This window comes from Amblyomma mixtum, chromosome 3 (assembly GCF_055824585.1).
Source record: "Amblyomma mixtum isolate Tamu chromosome 3, ASM5582458v1, whole genome shotgun sequence".
NCBI lineage: Eukaryota > Metazoa > Arthropoda > Arachnida > Ixodida > Ixodidae > Amblyomma > Amblyomma mixtum.
The window spans coordinates 215,138,521-215,155,874 of NC_143014.1; the positions used below are offsets into that span (position 1 = coordinate 215,138,521).

Sequence of the window (17,354 nt, forward strand, 5' to 3'; positions counted from 1 at the left end):
GGATTTTTAATTAATTTATTTATTATTGTGGTGTTGATCAATTTATATTATAGAATACGTTATCGCTTAAAGCTAATTTATTAGAAAAGCAGAAGAAAAAACAACCACATGCTGCCGGTGGGATCCGAACCCACCACCTCCGAATTACGCGCCCGGTGTTCTACCGCTGAGCTACGGCGACGGCTGTCAAACCTTCTGCTTTCGGGGGTATTTATGTTTACAAATAACCTAACCTTGGGAGTGTTCACCAGCGCCACTCACGTTCTTGAGCGGCGGACGTAGCACGTTCTGAGTTACCGCTGATGTGACGTAGAACGTCATCGAACGGCGAGGGTGGAAGCTGTGTGAGGACCCTCTTATGCTTCCTAAGGCGTCAAGGCTGCCAAAACCGAGGCCCTCGTTAAGCATTAAGCAGACAAGGAAAAGGGAATGAGGGGCTCGTTATAAATATGAGAGAAGCCAACAGCCACAGAAACCAAGGGGCACAGGGGATTTTTAATTAATTTATTTATTTTTGTGGTGTTGATCAATTTATATTACTGAATATGTTATCGCTTAAAGCTAATTGATTAGAAAAGCAGAAGAAAAAACAACCACATGCTGCCGGTGGGATCCGAACCCACGACCTTCGAATTACGAATCAAAATATGGCATGACGGCCGCTCCAGTATGCGTGAGACGCGCATGCGCAGACGGCCGGCGCTTCACCGAATGAAAAGCGGCGCTTCTGTTTCACGCTTGGCGTCGTTGCACGCCGGCAAGTCTGGACGGCGGGAAGGCTCGGACGTTGCAGCGTTGCGGAGGCTGCTTTGTTCTTGGAACCAGGGTTGCCGTTGGGAATTTTTCAAAAAGAGCCAGAACTGAAGCTAAAAGTAGCCAAAAGTAGCCACGCCACCTGATCTTGGCGCCAAATTTGTAGCCAAGTAGAAAAGGACCATTATTATAAGCCACTTTTATTAATGAACAATAAATAATATCATTTTGAATCGACACAAAAACACAGAGTAAATAAAGAGCACGGAATTTTGGGCCTCTTGCTCGGCCTTCAAGTATAAGGTACGTTGCAAATAAATAAAAGTTCAGTCCGCGTAGTTTATCTAGAGTAGATAGTGTTCTTGCCGGAGTAATTTTGGCACATTCTATTCAACAACTCAGCAGGAACGTTAAACGATGATGCCGTTTTTTCTTGGAGTCGTAGCCCGAATTTGATTCGCAGAATTGCCATAAGCAAATCCAGCTACATTTTGTTACGGATCTCTTCGTCAAGTTCACGCAAGAGAACACGCGCTCTGCATCAGCATTAGAAATTGGAAGGGTCAAAATTTTCAGTGCTCCTTGCGCCAGGAGTTGAAAAGGGCATTCGCCGCAAGTGTCCTTGTACGATGCCGCTGCGTGCCGGAAAGTCAAACATGATGCGCGATCAAGTGCACCGCTAATTCTCTGCTGCTGGCGTATTTCAGACTCCAGTTCGTTGGAGGAATATATGCGTCGAGGACGCGCGCGCGCATCAAGGCGGCCAGGACAGCGATGAGGACAGCAAAGCTCGGAAATAATTGTTCTTTTAAGGCGGAAGCCTTTAATGCCTCATCGTTGTAAGCAGCAGTTGTCGACAGAGGATGTCACGCTTTTCAGTTGGTCGAAACGGTCGTCACGTCACAGTGCGCGAATTTCAATCGGGGCCAATTGTACTTTGGCTACTAACCATGCAACCAATTAAAGGGGTAGTATAGTGATGCTCCAAGTAAGTTTGAGTTTAGTTAATTGCTTACTTAACCAATTAGTCTAATTAACCTTTCTAGTCCGACCAGATAAATAAATAAAACCAAGTAAGAAATTTGCCGAGCTTGGGAATCGAACCTCGGTCTCCGGAGTGCGAGTCGAGCACGCTACCACTGCGCCATGCCAGCACGATGGTTTGGAATGAACAAAGGTGCGTCTAGTGAATACGGTGTCTTCGTTCACTCCCATCTTCCTCCCTTCCCGTTACGGTGAGGTTTAGGTGTCCACTGAGATATGAGAGACAGATAATTTCCTTTCCTCAGAAACCAATTTACCGCGAGCAAGGCGTAATTGTCCGCGTTTCAGATTGGTCCAAATTGTCGTGACGTCACCGCGCTGAATTTTGACGGGTGTCCACCGAAATATGTGAGACAGTTACTGCGCAACTTCCTTTCCTCAAATACAATTTTCGACTAGTGTCTACTGAGATATGTGAGACAGTTAATGCGTAATTTCCTTTCCTCAAATACAATTTTTATTTTCTTCATTACGGCCCTTCTTTCTTCTTTCACTCACACTTCCTCCCTTCCTGTACGGTGCGGCTCAGGTGTCCACCGAGATGAAAGAGAATTACAGCCCCATTTCCTTTCCTCAAAAAGCGTTGCGTTCAAAGGGCAACGCATCGCGCCGAAAGGGTGGTGGCGTTCCTTGGACTCCGTGGCAGCGCTACAACACGCTGTCGCGTCCCACTCCTAAAGACGAAGCTTAAGCGTCATTAATTGGCAGTTCATTAATGCACCAACAAAATGTGCAGTGAATAATCACGTAGCAGAATGCAGCACTCAGGCTTTCGCCTTTCAGCACTTTCGCCGCTAAAGTTCCTCGTAATTTTTTCTGTTCTTGCTTGCTATTGTATATGCAATTGCAAAAAGAAAATGGCTAGTAAATGCGCCAAAATAGAAGTTCAAAGTAGCCAGAAAGTAGCCAAGGAGCCAGCGTGAAATTTTCATCGCCACACAGGGTCGAAAAGTAGCCACTTTGGCGCAAAGTAGCCACCAACGGCAACCCTGCTTGGAACCGTTGGAGCCGAGAGTTGGAACCGTTCGTGAACCACGCCGTCTTCTAGAGGCGTTTCTGAAGTGGTTTGTTTGGGGTAATGCCGCTAAGCGGCAGGGACCTGTGGGGTACGCTGCGCGGCAGCTACAACGAACCTCAATGTGACTGTAAACGCTACGTCGTTGTGTGCCCGGCGGACAGCTCCGCTCCCAGCGCTATTCGTTGCGACTACTGCAATCACGTTCCAGGGGTTCATGGAAGAAAGCCGGACTTGGGCGAGTGGCCTTTTTTTTTTACCATATGCACAATAACGACCTGCGAAGTCATTTATTTCATGCTTGTCAAAGTGCGTATTTTCTTTCTTTGCCAGAGCAGCTTCATTTCTAAGCCTCGTTGAGTGCACTTCGAAGCGAAATCTGGTTCAGTAGTTTCATTCACCTATTGTGCGGTGTTTCGTGCCAATAAGTTTGGTTATCCCGAATATTGATTTTAGGCTATTGTTGCCGTATGTCATTTGGGGTAATTAGGTGCGATAATACGGGGGTAATCCAGCGCTAATTCTTGATCGTTTGCATGCGTGTGCGCGCGTTGTTTCTTTTTTTTTGCATACGTACAAAAGAGCACGCTTAAAACGCACGACGGTACTTTTTTAATTAAGGATGCATTTGGGCGAGTTGGTATTGTAAGCGATCTTAAAGGGGCCCAGAAACACAATCTTAGTTGACTCTTTTGCCTGTTGATCGCATACAGTGAGTTACAATGGTGCTATTAGCGTCGGTAATACCGCGTATATTCCGTTTTTTTAATACTCTAATGTCCTCCCAAAAACAAATTCATGGCTCTGATGGTGTCCCGACAGAGTGGCGGATTTTAGCAGCGGATATGACATCACCTGGCGCGAGCTTGATGATTGGACAAACCGTAAGTATACTGCAAATTGTGTGAATAAATAGAGACACATTTTGTCACCTGTCTGCGTTTTATATTAGATCAACAAAAACAACTTCTTTGTCTTAGACAAAAGCCCTGCAAAGCAAGTAAAATAAAAATACACCACCAGGGGCTCTAGCATGGAAACGACGCTGCCAGTCTCAGCAAGAACGCGTTACAGAGGGCAGGCAACCATGGAGTGCAAACATCCGCGACGCGCTCTGGCGGGCTGTTTTGATTGGTTGCGCCAGGCGCCGTTATTGGAAGAGCGAAATAGGAGTGGGAAGCCCCGCCAAAATCGAGTTGAGGGCAACGTTTTGTTTGCTTATATTTTGAAATTTCTTCCTTGAATAACTCCCGTTCCTGTGCATCGATTCCGGTAATTCTTTTTAAGTCAGCATCTGTGTGACATAAAGAATCCACCTGAAGTATAGCCGGTATCCCACCAAGCAGTGTTTCGCAGCCCCTTTAAGACGCAATTCCACATCGGCGCTATACTCCCGCCCAGGCGGCGGCAGTCGTCTCCTCGACTCAAGTGGCGATCACGTGAATCTGGCTCAGTGCGCCGGTCGGTCCCAATGCCTACCGCATTGCCTGCCTGTCCTCTTTCCTCTCTTCCCGGCGCCGTCTGGATGACGTTGTGTTTGTGATGGTTGTTTTTCGCGAGTGCGGCGCGCGTCGACTCATCAGAGTTGGCGACGGGAAATGCAGTGCAGGGTGTGTGGTGAACGAGCCATCTGAGCGGGCGTCCGTAAGACTGCGAGCCCTATTGAAGTGCGCTAACAAGAATTAAGTTGTAACTGCAATATGTCCGTTGTTTGTTCGCACAAATTTGTGTGTGCGTAGAGTGTTCTTACTCGCTCGCTCTCCCGTTTTGGTCATCTCTAACAGTATTGATTCATAGTGAAAACAGCGCTGGAAAACGTGACGATATGTTGTGTCTTTCTTTGCTCTTCTCGTTTTCCCGCGCTGTTTTCACTATGAAGCGGTACTTTTGTTTTGAATCTGAATTCTGGAACTTTGCACGTCGTTTCATTGATTACCAATTGATCGGTGTGCCATACGATTTTGGCAGTACAACTGGGCCCATTAAAAAAATTGGCTGTGGTTTGACCAATGGCCATCCCGAGTAGAATTGCGGAAGCAACAGCGCAGCAATCGCAGCAGCGGCGCTGCGATACGGTAGGCACTGCGTTGTTCTTTGTATACCATGTTTCACTCTGGTGAGAATATCAGCCATGCTTTAAGTATGAATGATTGCTGACTGGCTCTAATTTAACATTTCACAGATCCCACTGCCTGAAGAGTTGCAAGTGACTGCACGTAATGTATATACCTGTGCTGAGTGTTTACGCTGGAAGTAGTGAAGAAGTGATCTCGATCAGCAACGGCAACCTAGAGCGTGCCCTCATCTTCTGCCTGGTGCCATATTACATAAAAAACCTCGACTAACCACCGGCATTTTCCGCCATACTCATCCTGCTGCAGAAGATTGCCCTGCCAGAGACTCTAGTGCCACGTGGACTACTGACGAACCGACTTAAGAGCTTGTTCATGCTCTTGAAAAAGAACAATTTGTTCTAATTTTCTGGAAAGAAATGTGTTTCTATTCTTCACTTTCTAATACGTTGAAGTGTATTTTCTACAGCTAAATTGAGCAAGTTTTTGTTAATGAAGTGACTGGAGGAGTCACAAGGGGCTTTTGTTTATATGATTTAGGCAAGTTGTGCTTAATTTGCTGATGTTATGTACCTCTGAAAGCTGTTAGGTACATGTATATCTCTGGTTGCTGTTTAGCCAAGATGTTTAAATCGATTTATTTTTGTTTGCGTTTTTAAGTGGCCGCAAGTTTTAAAAGAACTCATGTTATCTCCACTGCTTGGACCACCTTTCTTGATCTCTTATTGTATAGTCATTTCAATCTTTCTTTTAAGAAGTGTGGTAAAATATGTGATCAAAATATTGCCTTCTCTGATATTTTTGCCATTTATATTTTGTATCTGTTGTATCCCTTACACAATTTCAGGTTGACCAATTGGCACTTGGTCTTGAATAATAGAGCTTTTATTTTGTTCTTTTTGGTATTACAATTACAGTGCCTATTTTTTATTTTCATTGCAATAAAAGTGATGTGCTGTAGCCAAGCTCTATTCGAAGCGAGTCTTCATCTGAGCATGCTTTATTTAGTTGCTTGTTCAACGTGGTTCTGTTTGGCATGCCAACAGTAATGCTGTAATATGGGCCCATATTTCAGTGCCTTGCATGCCCATTTATTGAGATATATTTTTTTGCGAAAAGTTTGCAAAAATGGTGCCTTGATTGTGCCTGCATCTGTTACTTTTCGTAGTTTTTCTTTAATGTGGACAATATTTGGGAAGTTTTGTTGTTTTGTATTTTCTCTAGTCTTGAAGATATTGGAGTCAATTAAAAATTTACCTATCATATGCCGATGTTTGTCATTTTTCTCCTTTCTAAACCATTCTCTTGTTTGGCCAATTTTTGTTCCATTTGAATTCAAATTCAGCAGAGCTCTGTATTTCATCACCTTCAGCAAGTTGCAACGACATTTTTGCTATTTGTAGGCCAGCCATTATGGCTTACAAAGGTTACAAAGTTTGGAGCACGTAACCTATGGCTAACTCAATGATGTATACCTTTGTAAAGGCTACAACGATAAAAAAATTTGCGTAACCTATGCGTAAAAAGAAGTAACCTTTAGCATTTGTAACTTTTACAAAGGTTATAAATGGAAAGGTTACATTGTGTAACCTTTAAATTATAGGTATACTTCAATGTGAAAATGTGCACCTCTACAAAGGTTACCCAAAGGTTACCGTGTTTAGAGTGTACAGCCGGGCACGCAGCATCTTTGACCACCACCGCGGTTCTCCTCTGCAGACATGTCGAATGTATAAAAAAATCCCCACTTAATTGCAAAAAGACTAAAAGATAAGCACCACAGCAGTGCGCTCCAACATTTTGCTAAGAGACACCAACAATGCGCACGAGAAGACGCACAACGCCTGAACACGGCGGCACAACACAGCAACACGCTTGACAGCAGACGACGCGGGCGGCGATCGCTCCTTTCTCCCATCATGCTTTGCGCGGATCCGCTAGGGGATGGCGCGGCGCTGCAATATGTGGAAAGGTCTATTGTCACCGTTTCGCTCGAGAAAAAAAATTCAAAACAAAAGCAGTACAAGCGAATGAAAGCTAATAAGAGTCAAGCTAGGGTGACAGTTTTTGTTTCGCTTAAAATTAGCCTGCAAGCGAGTGCTGGTGTTCAGACTGCCAATACCGAGAAGGCAGCGAGGAAAAAAACACCCGACGGGCGCCAGAGCCTAAAATGTGACCAGAAGAGAACAGAAAACTGAGGGCGGCGGCTGGAAGGGAGGCCACGAGCTTTTCATAAAAAGGTCGAAGGGTACCGGCATGTTCGACACTGGACTGTGCTCGTAGAACAGGAAAGAGCTGAAAAATAAGCTCCCCCCCGCTCTTCCCGGAGTTCAAAAAAAAAAAAACTTTTTTTGTGTGTTCATGAAAAGGCTTCCGTCAGCGTCATGTAAGCGGAACTCCGTCGCCGGAGATCTGAGCTGCTGGGGGCTGCTCTGGCAATTAAGTCAACAACGGCACACAAGCTTCCGCTGTATGTGTGCAACGCGTGGTCCTGATTTGTGGCGCCTAATTTTTGGCCTAATCTTTGTGGACATGAGTGTGAGTGGGAATGAGTGGATGTGAGTGTGATTGAGCCACCTCTTATGGTGCCGAGGTATGCCGGCTGCAAACCTCTAACTGCAACTAGGCGCCTAACTCTAATAGTTAAAAAGTGAATTTTTAAAATTTAGTTAATGAGCTTACTACTTAAGACGATTCACTGGTTTTCTGGTGTCCACCAACACTAGTACTACTATGCTGTGCTGAAAAAGCCATATTTTTACCTCAAAAAACCTACTTCTGGTTATTACTTAAAGCCTTCCCTGAAACACCTAGTATATACACCGGGTGACAAGCACGTATCCAAGGTGAGGGCCGACAGCCCCCCCCCCCCCCCCCCCCCCCGGCCTGCTAGAAGAAATTGCCATGGGCCCTGCAAAAAAAAAAAAAAGAAGAAGAAGGTCCTGGCTACCTGACTTCAGGGTGATATTTTTAACGGTCACATCTTATTTTAAAAACTGCGCGAGATATGTCTGTGTGGTCTGCGCAGGTGGATTGTACAGCAAGGCGGACATTATGTATACGCGACAGATCTCAGTAACCAGACCAGAAATTAATAACTAATTACCTACTTTACTTTAGATTTTGGGGGCAAGATTATATTGTGAAATTCAAGACCGGGAACGTTGAAGGTCAGCGCAGTTTTAAATTTTCTTAATCAGCACTGTGATTCCAAATATCGAACGTCAAACATACGCATTTGAAAGCTCGTTTAGTTGGCTTTTCTGCATCGCATGCTTATAAATTGGCGTCTCTGCGCGTGATATAGTTGCCAAAATCAACGTTTCTTCTGCATCATATAATACACAAACGGCACCAGAATTTGATGCATAAAAGATGCGAGCGACGCCATTTTACAAATGTACCACTCGGGAAAGCCAACTCAACTAACTTTCAAATGCGCATTTTGGCGTTCGATATTTCGAACAACATTGCCGATTATGAAAATTTGAGCACAGTGCTCACCCTCGATGCTGACGCCCTTAAGGTTCGCAATATTTATTTATTTATTTATTTATTTATTTATTTGTTTGTTTGTTTGTTTGTTTGTTTGTTTGTTTGTTTATTTATTTATTTATTTATTTATTTATTTATTTATTTATTTATTTATTTATTTATTTATTTATTTCGAATACCCTCAGAGCCCGGGTCGGGCGTTACAGAGGGGAGTGGAATACACAACATAATTCAGATAAAAGCACAGGCATATATATATGGGCGTGTTCAGATAAGAACGGTAATCGAGGTCCCATGACCATTTTTTGTTTTCAATGAAATTTTTATATAAGATGGGAAAATGTGTCCACACTAAGGAATAAACCTTAGTTTTGCAAGAAGCTTCGTAGTTTTCTCGGAAAAAAATCGCACGTCACAAGAGGTGGAGAGTGTCGTTTTTGGCACTTCGCAAAGTTGCAAGTTTGAAGCCTCATTCCATGCACAAAAAATTTTTTCCACGCATCACCATTTTTTCAGAAGCTCTTTACAACTTGTACAATCCGCGAAAATAAAAATTGTTTTTTTTTTTGCTCTTTCAACCTTCTGAGTAAAAAAATTGCAAACTTCGCTTCTGGAGCCATGCGGTGCAAAAAAGGCACTTTTCAGGGCAGCCTTAGGGCAAGATGCCTAAAGATCTTCCCACTGAATATTTTTCTCAGTATTTTTCAGCTGTTTTTACTCACCTCAGGCAAGTTCTGTTGTTCTAGACTTGGCAGATAGTTTTCAGTACGGTCTCAAAATTGGCCGAAGTTCAAAAACGCCAAAAAAGTGACATCTCTGACTTGGGTTAAAAAAAAAACATCATCATCGAATTTTGCTAAAATTTTCCTGAATAATCCTCAATACATGATAATTTTAAAGGGGCCCAGAAACACAATCTTAGTTGACTGTTTTGCCTGTTGATCGCATACAGTGAGTTCCAATTATGCTATTAGCGTCGGTAATACCGCGTATATTCCGTTTTTTAATATTTTAATTTCCTCCCAAAAACAAATTCATGGCTCTGATGTTGCCCCACACAGTGGCGGGTTTCAGCAGCGGATATGACATCACTTGGCGCGAGCTTGATGATTGTATAAACAGTAAATATACTGCAAATTGTGTGAATAAATAGAGAAACATTTTGTCACCTGTCTGCGTTTTATATTAGATCAACAAAAACGTCTTTTTTGTCTTAGATAAAAGCCCTGCACAGCAAGTAAAATAAAAATACACTACCAGGAGCTCTGGCATGGAAACGACGCTGCCAGTCTTAGCAAGACGAGTTACAGAGAGCAGGCAACCGTGGGGTGCAAACTTCCGCGACGTGCTTTGGCTGGCTGTTTTGATTGGTTGCGCCAGGTGCCGTCATAGGGAGAGCGAAATAGGAGTGGGAAGCCCCGCCAAAATCGAGTTGAGGGCAGCGTTTTGTTTGCTTGTATTTTGAAATTTCTTCATTGAATAACTCCCGTTCCTGTGCATCGATTCCTGTAATTCTTTTTTAAGACAGCATCTGTGTGACATAAAGAATCCACCTGAAGTATAGCCGGTATCCCCCCAAGCAGTGTTTCGCAGCCCCTTTAAGGCACTAGAAAAGTGTTGCATTATATTATTTAAAAATACAAAAATAAACACAAAACTGAGTTCATGTTTTTGTTATACAGAATTGCTTATTACTGCCTCTTAGAAATAGTAGCTGTCAGAAATTTGACTTAGCACTCATTGAACGTGGTTACATTTTATTTACCCCAATATCCGAACCATTCTCAATGCTTATAGAGCTTCTATTCGCTTGTTAGCGGCGCTCTTAATGCGTGAAAATGGGAATAAATTTGCTATTTTGCCTGATGTCATAAGAATTGGCTGGTGGCGGTCAAACGTTGTTTGTATTCTCTAATTTATTCGTCGTACGGTCTATAGGTATATGTAATCGATTCACGATAGATATTAGATCATTGCTCGGTTCATAGAAAAATTTTTGTATATAAAAGTTAATATTAATGCGTTTCTGAAGTCGGCGTTTTCGAACCTACGTCTATTTACCTCTGTGTTGAATGGTTTCTACAAGGCACCGTTAGTAGGAGACAAAACGTCGTCTCCTGAGGGGAACGATTTATCTGCAAGGTTTTTAATCATGGGGAGTTTTAATCGGGAGGCAATTTAAAAATGGGATGCCCCTTCATGTGCAGATAGCAATTCAGAAAATCGTAACAAGAAATAAACGGCGGCAGTTGATCTCGGTTTTGCGCACAGTATATTGTCCAGCACGAAGCACTAACCAGATCACAGCGTCTTCCATTCCGAAGCAGCGGTGGAGGCCACATAGGATGCACTGCCTTCAGTTGACTGAATCTACTTCCACAGGTGGAGCGTCTGAACTCCAGGCACTTTCTTTGCCAGTTTTCATTGTTCCCTCTTCACTTCGCGAAAGTCTGCAAGCTCCCTCTGTGGCAGCTCCAGAATGGGGATGTTCTTTAGTGTTTCTTGAATTACGTCTACGAAGCCTCCGGCTCTGTATATGGCCTCACTTGCAGGCTTCCGCAAGTTGTGGTTTGATTCTCAATGGTGTGATGCTGCGTCATGTTTCCTCTGAAATTATGCCTCTATCCACATGATGGCATTTTCACTTCGGAAAATTTTTAAATGAGCAGCGAGGATGAGGTGTTGATTGCTACATGGGAAGACAGTGAGCTAGTTAAAAAAATTCTGACCGCTTCATCGTTTATGAGAGAATTTCTAAGATTGGCCATGAAATGCATTCCCTACAACTACATTATATCTGCGCAAGCAAGAGCAATACATGAAAAAACACATGGCTGCAAGAGAGGTGCAATTGTTTTACATTTTGATTTCGCCAAAAAATGAACAGTTGTGCTTCCAGACTCAGTACAAGCGTACCATTGGCAGAAAAAGCAGGTAACCGTGTTTACCTGCGTTGTCATATCAAGAAAATCGACTCTTAACTACGCCGTTAATTTCGACGATATGCCTCATGATTCCGCTCATGCATGCTTGGCTCTGTCGAGAGTCAAAGCACATCTCGAAGAAAACGCGCCAATCTACACCAAGATAATATATTTGAGCGACGGGGCTCCCGCTCACTTCAGGAATAAATACCAGTTTCATGAGCTGCAGCGCAGTAAATGTCAAGGGACGGTATTGATGTTTTCGGCCTCTGGACACTGCAAAAATCCTTGCGACGGCGTTGGTGGGCTAGTGAAACATTGAGCATCAAACCACAACTTGCGGAAGCCTGCAAGTGAGGCCATACACAGATCCGGAGGCTTCGTAGACGTAATTCAAGAAACACTAAAGAACATCACCATTCTGGAGCTGCCACAGAGGGAGCTTGCAAACTTTCGCGAAGTGAAGAAGGAACAATAGAAACTGGCAAAGAAAGTGCCTGGAGTTCAGAAGCTCCACCTGCGGAAGTAGGTTCAGTCAACTGAAGGCAGTGCATCCTACGTGGCCTCCACCACTGCTTCGGAATGGAAGACGCTGTGATCTGGTTAGTGCTTCGTGCTGGACAATATACTGTGCGCAAAACCGAAATCAACTGCCGCCGTTAATTTCTTGTTATGATTTTCTGAATTGCTATGTGCACATGAAGGGGCATCCCATTTTTAAATTGCCTCCCGATTAAAACTGCCCATGATTAAAAACCTTGCAGATAAATCGTTCCCCTCGGGAGACGACGTTTTATCTCCTCCTAGCGGTGCGTTGTAGAAACCATATATATATATATATATATATATATATATATATATATATATATATATATATATATATATATATATATATATATATATATATATAGGAGAGGGGATGAAGGGCTCGTTATAAATATGACAGAAGCCAACAGCCACAGAAACGAAGGGGCACAGGGGATTTTTTTTAAGTTATTTATTTTGTGGTGTTGATCAATTTAGAATATTACTGAATATGTTATCGTTTAAAGGTAACTGATTAGAAAAGCAGAAGAAAAAACGCGGACGCGTAATTCGGAGGTCGTGGGTTCGGATCCCACCGGCGGCAGGAGGTTGTTTTTTCTTCTGCTTTTCTAATCAGTTACCTTTAAACGATAACATATTCAGTAATATTCTAAATTGATCAACACCACAAAATAAATAACTTAAAAAAAAATCCCCTGTGCCCCTTGGTTTCTGTGGCTGTTGGCTTCTGTCATATTTATAACGAGCCCTTCATCCCCTCTCCTTGTTTGCTTAATTGCTTAGCGAGGGCCTCGATTCTGGCAGCCTTGACGCCTTAGGAAGCATAAGAGGGTTCTCACGCAGCTTCCACCCTCTCCGTTCGATGACGTTCTACGTCACACCTGCGGTAACTCAGGACGTTCAACGTCCGCCGCTTATGAACGTGGGTGGCGCTGATGAACACTCTCAAGGTTAGGTTACTTGTAAACATAAATACCCCCGAAAGCAGAAGAATTGACAGCCGTCGCCGTAGCTCAGAGGTAGAGCACCGGACGCGTAATTCGGAGGTCGTGGGTTCGGATCCCCCCGGCGGCAGGTGGTTGTTTTTTCTACTGCTTTTCTAATCAGTTACCTTTAAACGATAACATATTCAGTAATATTCTAAATTGATCAACACCACAAAATAAATAACTTAAAAAAAATCCCCTGTGCCCCTTGGTGTCTGTGGCTGTTGGCTTCTGTCATATATATATATATATATATATATATATATATATATATATATATATATATATATATATATATATATATATATAGTGCAAAAATAGTAAGGAACACCAGAAGGTAACAATAAACATCCAAGAATTCAATACAAGTACTACAAGTAAGGAACACCAAAATATAACTGTAGAACACAATACAAGTAGTAATACGGGGATAAGAAAATAAATAAACAGTGCGTAGCGATTAATCAGGAACACCAAAATGAGCTTTTAAGGCATTTTTGAACAAATATATGTAACTTTTGCTCAAAAAATAAAAGCTATAAAGTTTATTAGTTAATTTTGATTAGATAGTTTCCTAATTATCGATCCATATCCCGCATACAACGCCCGTCTCGCTGTGCAATCTACATGCGCATACCTTACCGACGTATTTCTCACAGTTTTTTAAGTACAAATTTGTAAACTTTAGAAAACGTCATCCTCTATGTCCTGAGCAGCTAACACATTGAATTCCAAGGGAAGGAAGACGTATCCAGGGCGGCAGGACGGTGCTAATTGGTGTTCAATGGGAATATGTCCTCAAGGAGAAGTAATGGGGATGATGTTCGACAACCTGCACCGCACGCTGTGTCTCATAGCCTGCAGTGCTACTTTAGGACATGAAAACCCGTCAGGCGATAAAGGAAATTGAAAACGAAAAACATAATTTGTTTTTCCCTTGGGAAATTCTTGTTCAACTATAGTTGTTATCTGCTGATTGTGTATCAGGGCTTCTTCACCCAGTACTTGAACTTTCTGCAGCATTGTAAATTAAAATAGAGAATGAAAGAATTGGAGGCTTAATTCGGATGGAAGGCCTAGCGTTTCAAGTTGTTGCTTTATTCTTTGAGGCAGCTGCGTAAATTGTTGAATTTTCTAGCGTGTCACTGACGCAGCCAAGGAAGAGATACAGGCAGGCAGGCATGCGCACAATCCTAGCGAACAGTTTCTTTGGCGCACTTGCCTCCGCAAAAGAAACTCGGGGGGAAGAATTCGTTCACGTTGTATTTGAACATGACTCAGAAGCTTTCTCATAACACCCTTCCGTCGTTGTTAACAGTTAAAAACAGCGAACTATCACCCGCGCGTTGCTGGGATGCTTAGCGAGCTATACTAAGGCGTGGCGTCTAGCGCGCATCCGCCTGATAGCGCGTCCCGCACTGAACCGAGAACTATAACGCTGAGCGCCGGCGGCGACGTACAAAGAACAGTGAGAGAAATAACCGACACGAAACTCCGAGGAATATACAGGGTGTCCAGGCTAACTTTAGCCAGGGGTTAAAAAATAAGATATTTTAGGTAGGCAAGGGAAACCACTTACATTTAGCTACCAGCCGGCTTGCGCATCTAGGCAATTTTTTTGTATTGCTATTAATTAAAGAGTAATTAAGATAATTTTTCTAAATGCGTAAATATTGACTTTAGACAGCAGATGTGAATAGCAAAGTTGGAGAGCACCTTCAGAAACCCTCATTATATTTATTTGCGATAAAGAGAGCCTCACGAGTATCGTTTCTCCGAGCTCCAAAGAAAGTCCGCGAAATACAAAAAAATCACGTGACTAGTGCATTCGCGCGCCACGATTGTGCTGCTCTCAGTCCTGGCTTGAGTGAACGAAATCAGCTACTGGCAAGGCGAGATGACCCAACTGCTACGGTAGGCCGCTATGTCGACGGTGGTTGCGACGCCTGCGCGAGCCAGTCTGCAAGCGTGACGGCGCAAGTTGCGCCGCAACCACCGTCGACATATCGGCCTGCCGGAACAATGAGGTCGTTGCGCCTTGCCAGGATCTGATTTCGTTCATTCAAGCAAGGACTGAAAGCAGCACAATCGTGGCGCGCGAATGAGCTAGTCAAGTCACTTTTTTGTATTTCGCGGACTTTCTTTGGAGCTCGGAAAAGCGATACACGTGAGGCTTTCTTTGTCGCAAATAATTAGAATGGGGGTTTCGGAAGGTGCTTTCCAACTTTGCTATTCACATTTGCTGTCTAAAGTTAGTATTTACGCATTCAGAAAAATTATCTTAATTACTCCTTAATTAATAGCAATGCAAAAATTGCCTAGATGCTCAAGCCGGCTGGTAGCTAAATGTAATTGGTTTCTCTGGCCTACCTCAACTTTTTATCTTTCAACCCTTGGCTAAAGTTAGCCTGGACACCCTGTATACTTTATGTGCGAATGCTGCAGCATGTGAAGGCAATATAGCGATACAAAACTTTTGCAGTGTATTTCGTAGACGCAAGTATAGGTGCCGTCATGAAATGCTTCGCAGGAAGAGCGTATAGCATATTCTGCTAACTAGATGCTAGGTATGTGCTGCTAACTGAGACCTTTGATTTGATTGATTGTAAAACATTTTATTCGCCGTGAAGAGCTTGGCAAGAGGTCGCGTTAAGTGGTCGAGAGTACATAGCCCTCGACGACTCTTCCAGCCAGTTTTTGATGCGTATTTGGCGCGGCGTTCCTCCGCTTTTCTTCTTTTTCGTTAACGACGCGTTCGGCTACCTTCTCAGGTTCCCGTGCGGAAGCATGAATCGCAGCTGTTGCCGATCGGTATAGCCCACTAATGTGCTCTGGCGCCAAACTCGCGTTGCTTTGCAGGTTTACAAGACCTACGCTGCATTTCGAATTAATGAGGCCTATCAACTAGTGCAGGACTACTGCGTAACCTGTCGACAGGCCTGTGCATTTTCTTCTTCATTTCGCTCTCAGCCGCGCTTACTGTCCTCACTGCGTTAGTCGCAGAAAATGGAAGGTGCTATGACGTAGGTGAATGCCGCGATCTCACTCAATGTGACATCATTGACCGATTCTGGCACACGAAACAGCACTGCGACTGATATCGCACAGTTGTTCTTTTCTGCGCCTATCTTCAGTTGTAATTAAGGGCGACACCGGCCAAGCGGCCGATCATGACTGTATCGATGACGGAGGCGGCAGCGAAGAACAAAAATAATCATGTCGAAAAACAGTTTGTTTAGTTAGTTTGTTTAGGCTACGAGGGACGCCGTAGTGGAGGGCTGCGAGTAATTTTGGCCACTTGGGGTTCTCTAACCTGCACTGACATCGCTAAGTACACGGGTCTCCAGCATTTCGCCTTCATCGATATGCGGATGCCGCGGTCGCGATCGAACCAGCGTCTTTGGGGCCAGCAGCCGAGCACCGTAATCGCTATCGCAATAGATCTGCTCATACGGATCAGCGTACGCAGTGTTCTTCCGTTCCGCACAATGCGTGGTGCTCGGTGCCAGGTGCAAAAACGCTCGCGACAGGTTTCCGCGCATGTTAAGGAACCCCACGTAGTCTATTCACCCAATTGCCACTTCTCTGCACCATTCGATTCATTCGATCATATCTTTGAACGATCTGCAGCAATTTGAGCCCTGAGAAAAACACTGTAGAAAGGACCCTCTTCATTGGTTCACTTCTAACACTCAAGATAACGACCCCTTTCTCCGCTCCACGGTGTAGATCTCTGCCTCACAGTTACCGCGCCTTTCCATCCTTATAACCTCCTGCGTCCTTTTAGAGGCATCTGTGGTTGTTTAACATGCATTGACAATGCACAGAACTCGGGCTTCTTTAGAATTTGACCCCCATCGAAACAAGCGGAATTTGATCCCGCATCCTCGTGCTCAGTAGCTAAAGTGTTCGGTTGCTGAGCACGAGGACGCGGAACCAAATTACGGCCGCAAGCGGAAGCATTTCACTTTCCGGCGAAATGCTGGAGTCGCCCATGTGCACTGCGTTGTCACAGCACGTTGACAACACCAAGTGGTCGAAATTTATTCGGAGCTTTCCCGTACGGCGCGTCTTCCTTCCTTCTTTAACTGCCTCCTTGATTCACCCCTCCCCTCACGGCGCAGTTGAGACGTCTACCGAGAAGTGAGATAGTTAATGTGCATATTCGTTTTTCACAGCCATGCTTCAGTTGTTCAGGTTGCAGTAGATTGTTCAAGCGACAATCGTTTTTGACGGTGCGGATATTGCACGCTGCGGGACGTTTTCTCGTTCGCAATTCAACGAATGAAGGTTCTGCCGATTAAAAGATTTACGTGATGCAATGAATACAACTTTTCGATTATTGTAGCTTTCCCAAAACTGAAAAACACTAAATTTGTGGAAGTTCTCCTCTGGAGTCGTGCATTCGCGCTCATTGTGGGAGGGAGGAGAGAGAGGACACGTATACATGGGAAGTCGGTCTCAACAGCAGTCTATAGACAGGTTGACCTTGGTAATATGCTATATACTACAGCCGCGT

The 17,354-nt window shown here is 43.9% G+C and overlaps 1 pseudogene; it reads left to right on the forward strand.

The window, feature by feature from the left end:
• The first annotated feature begins 10,977 nt into the window (after positions 1–10,977).
• On the forward strand, positions 10,978–12,040 carry LOC149353649 (uncharacterized; annotated as a pseudogene).
• The last annotated feature ends 5,314 nt before the right edge of the window (positions 12,041–17,354 follow it).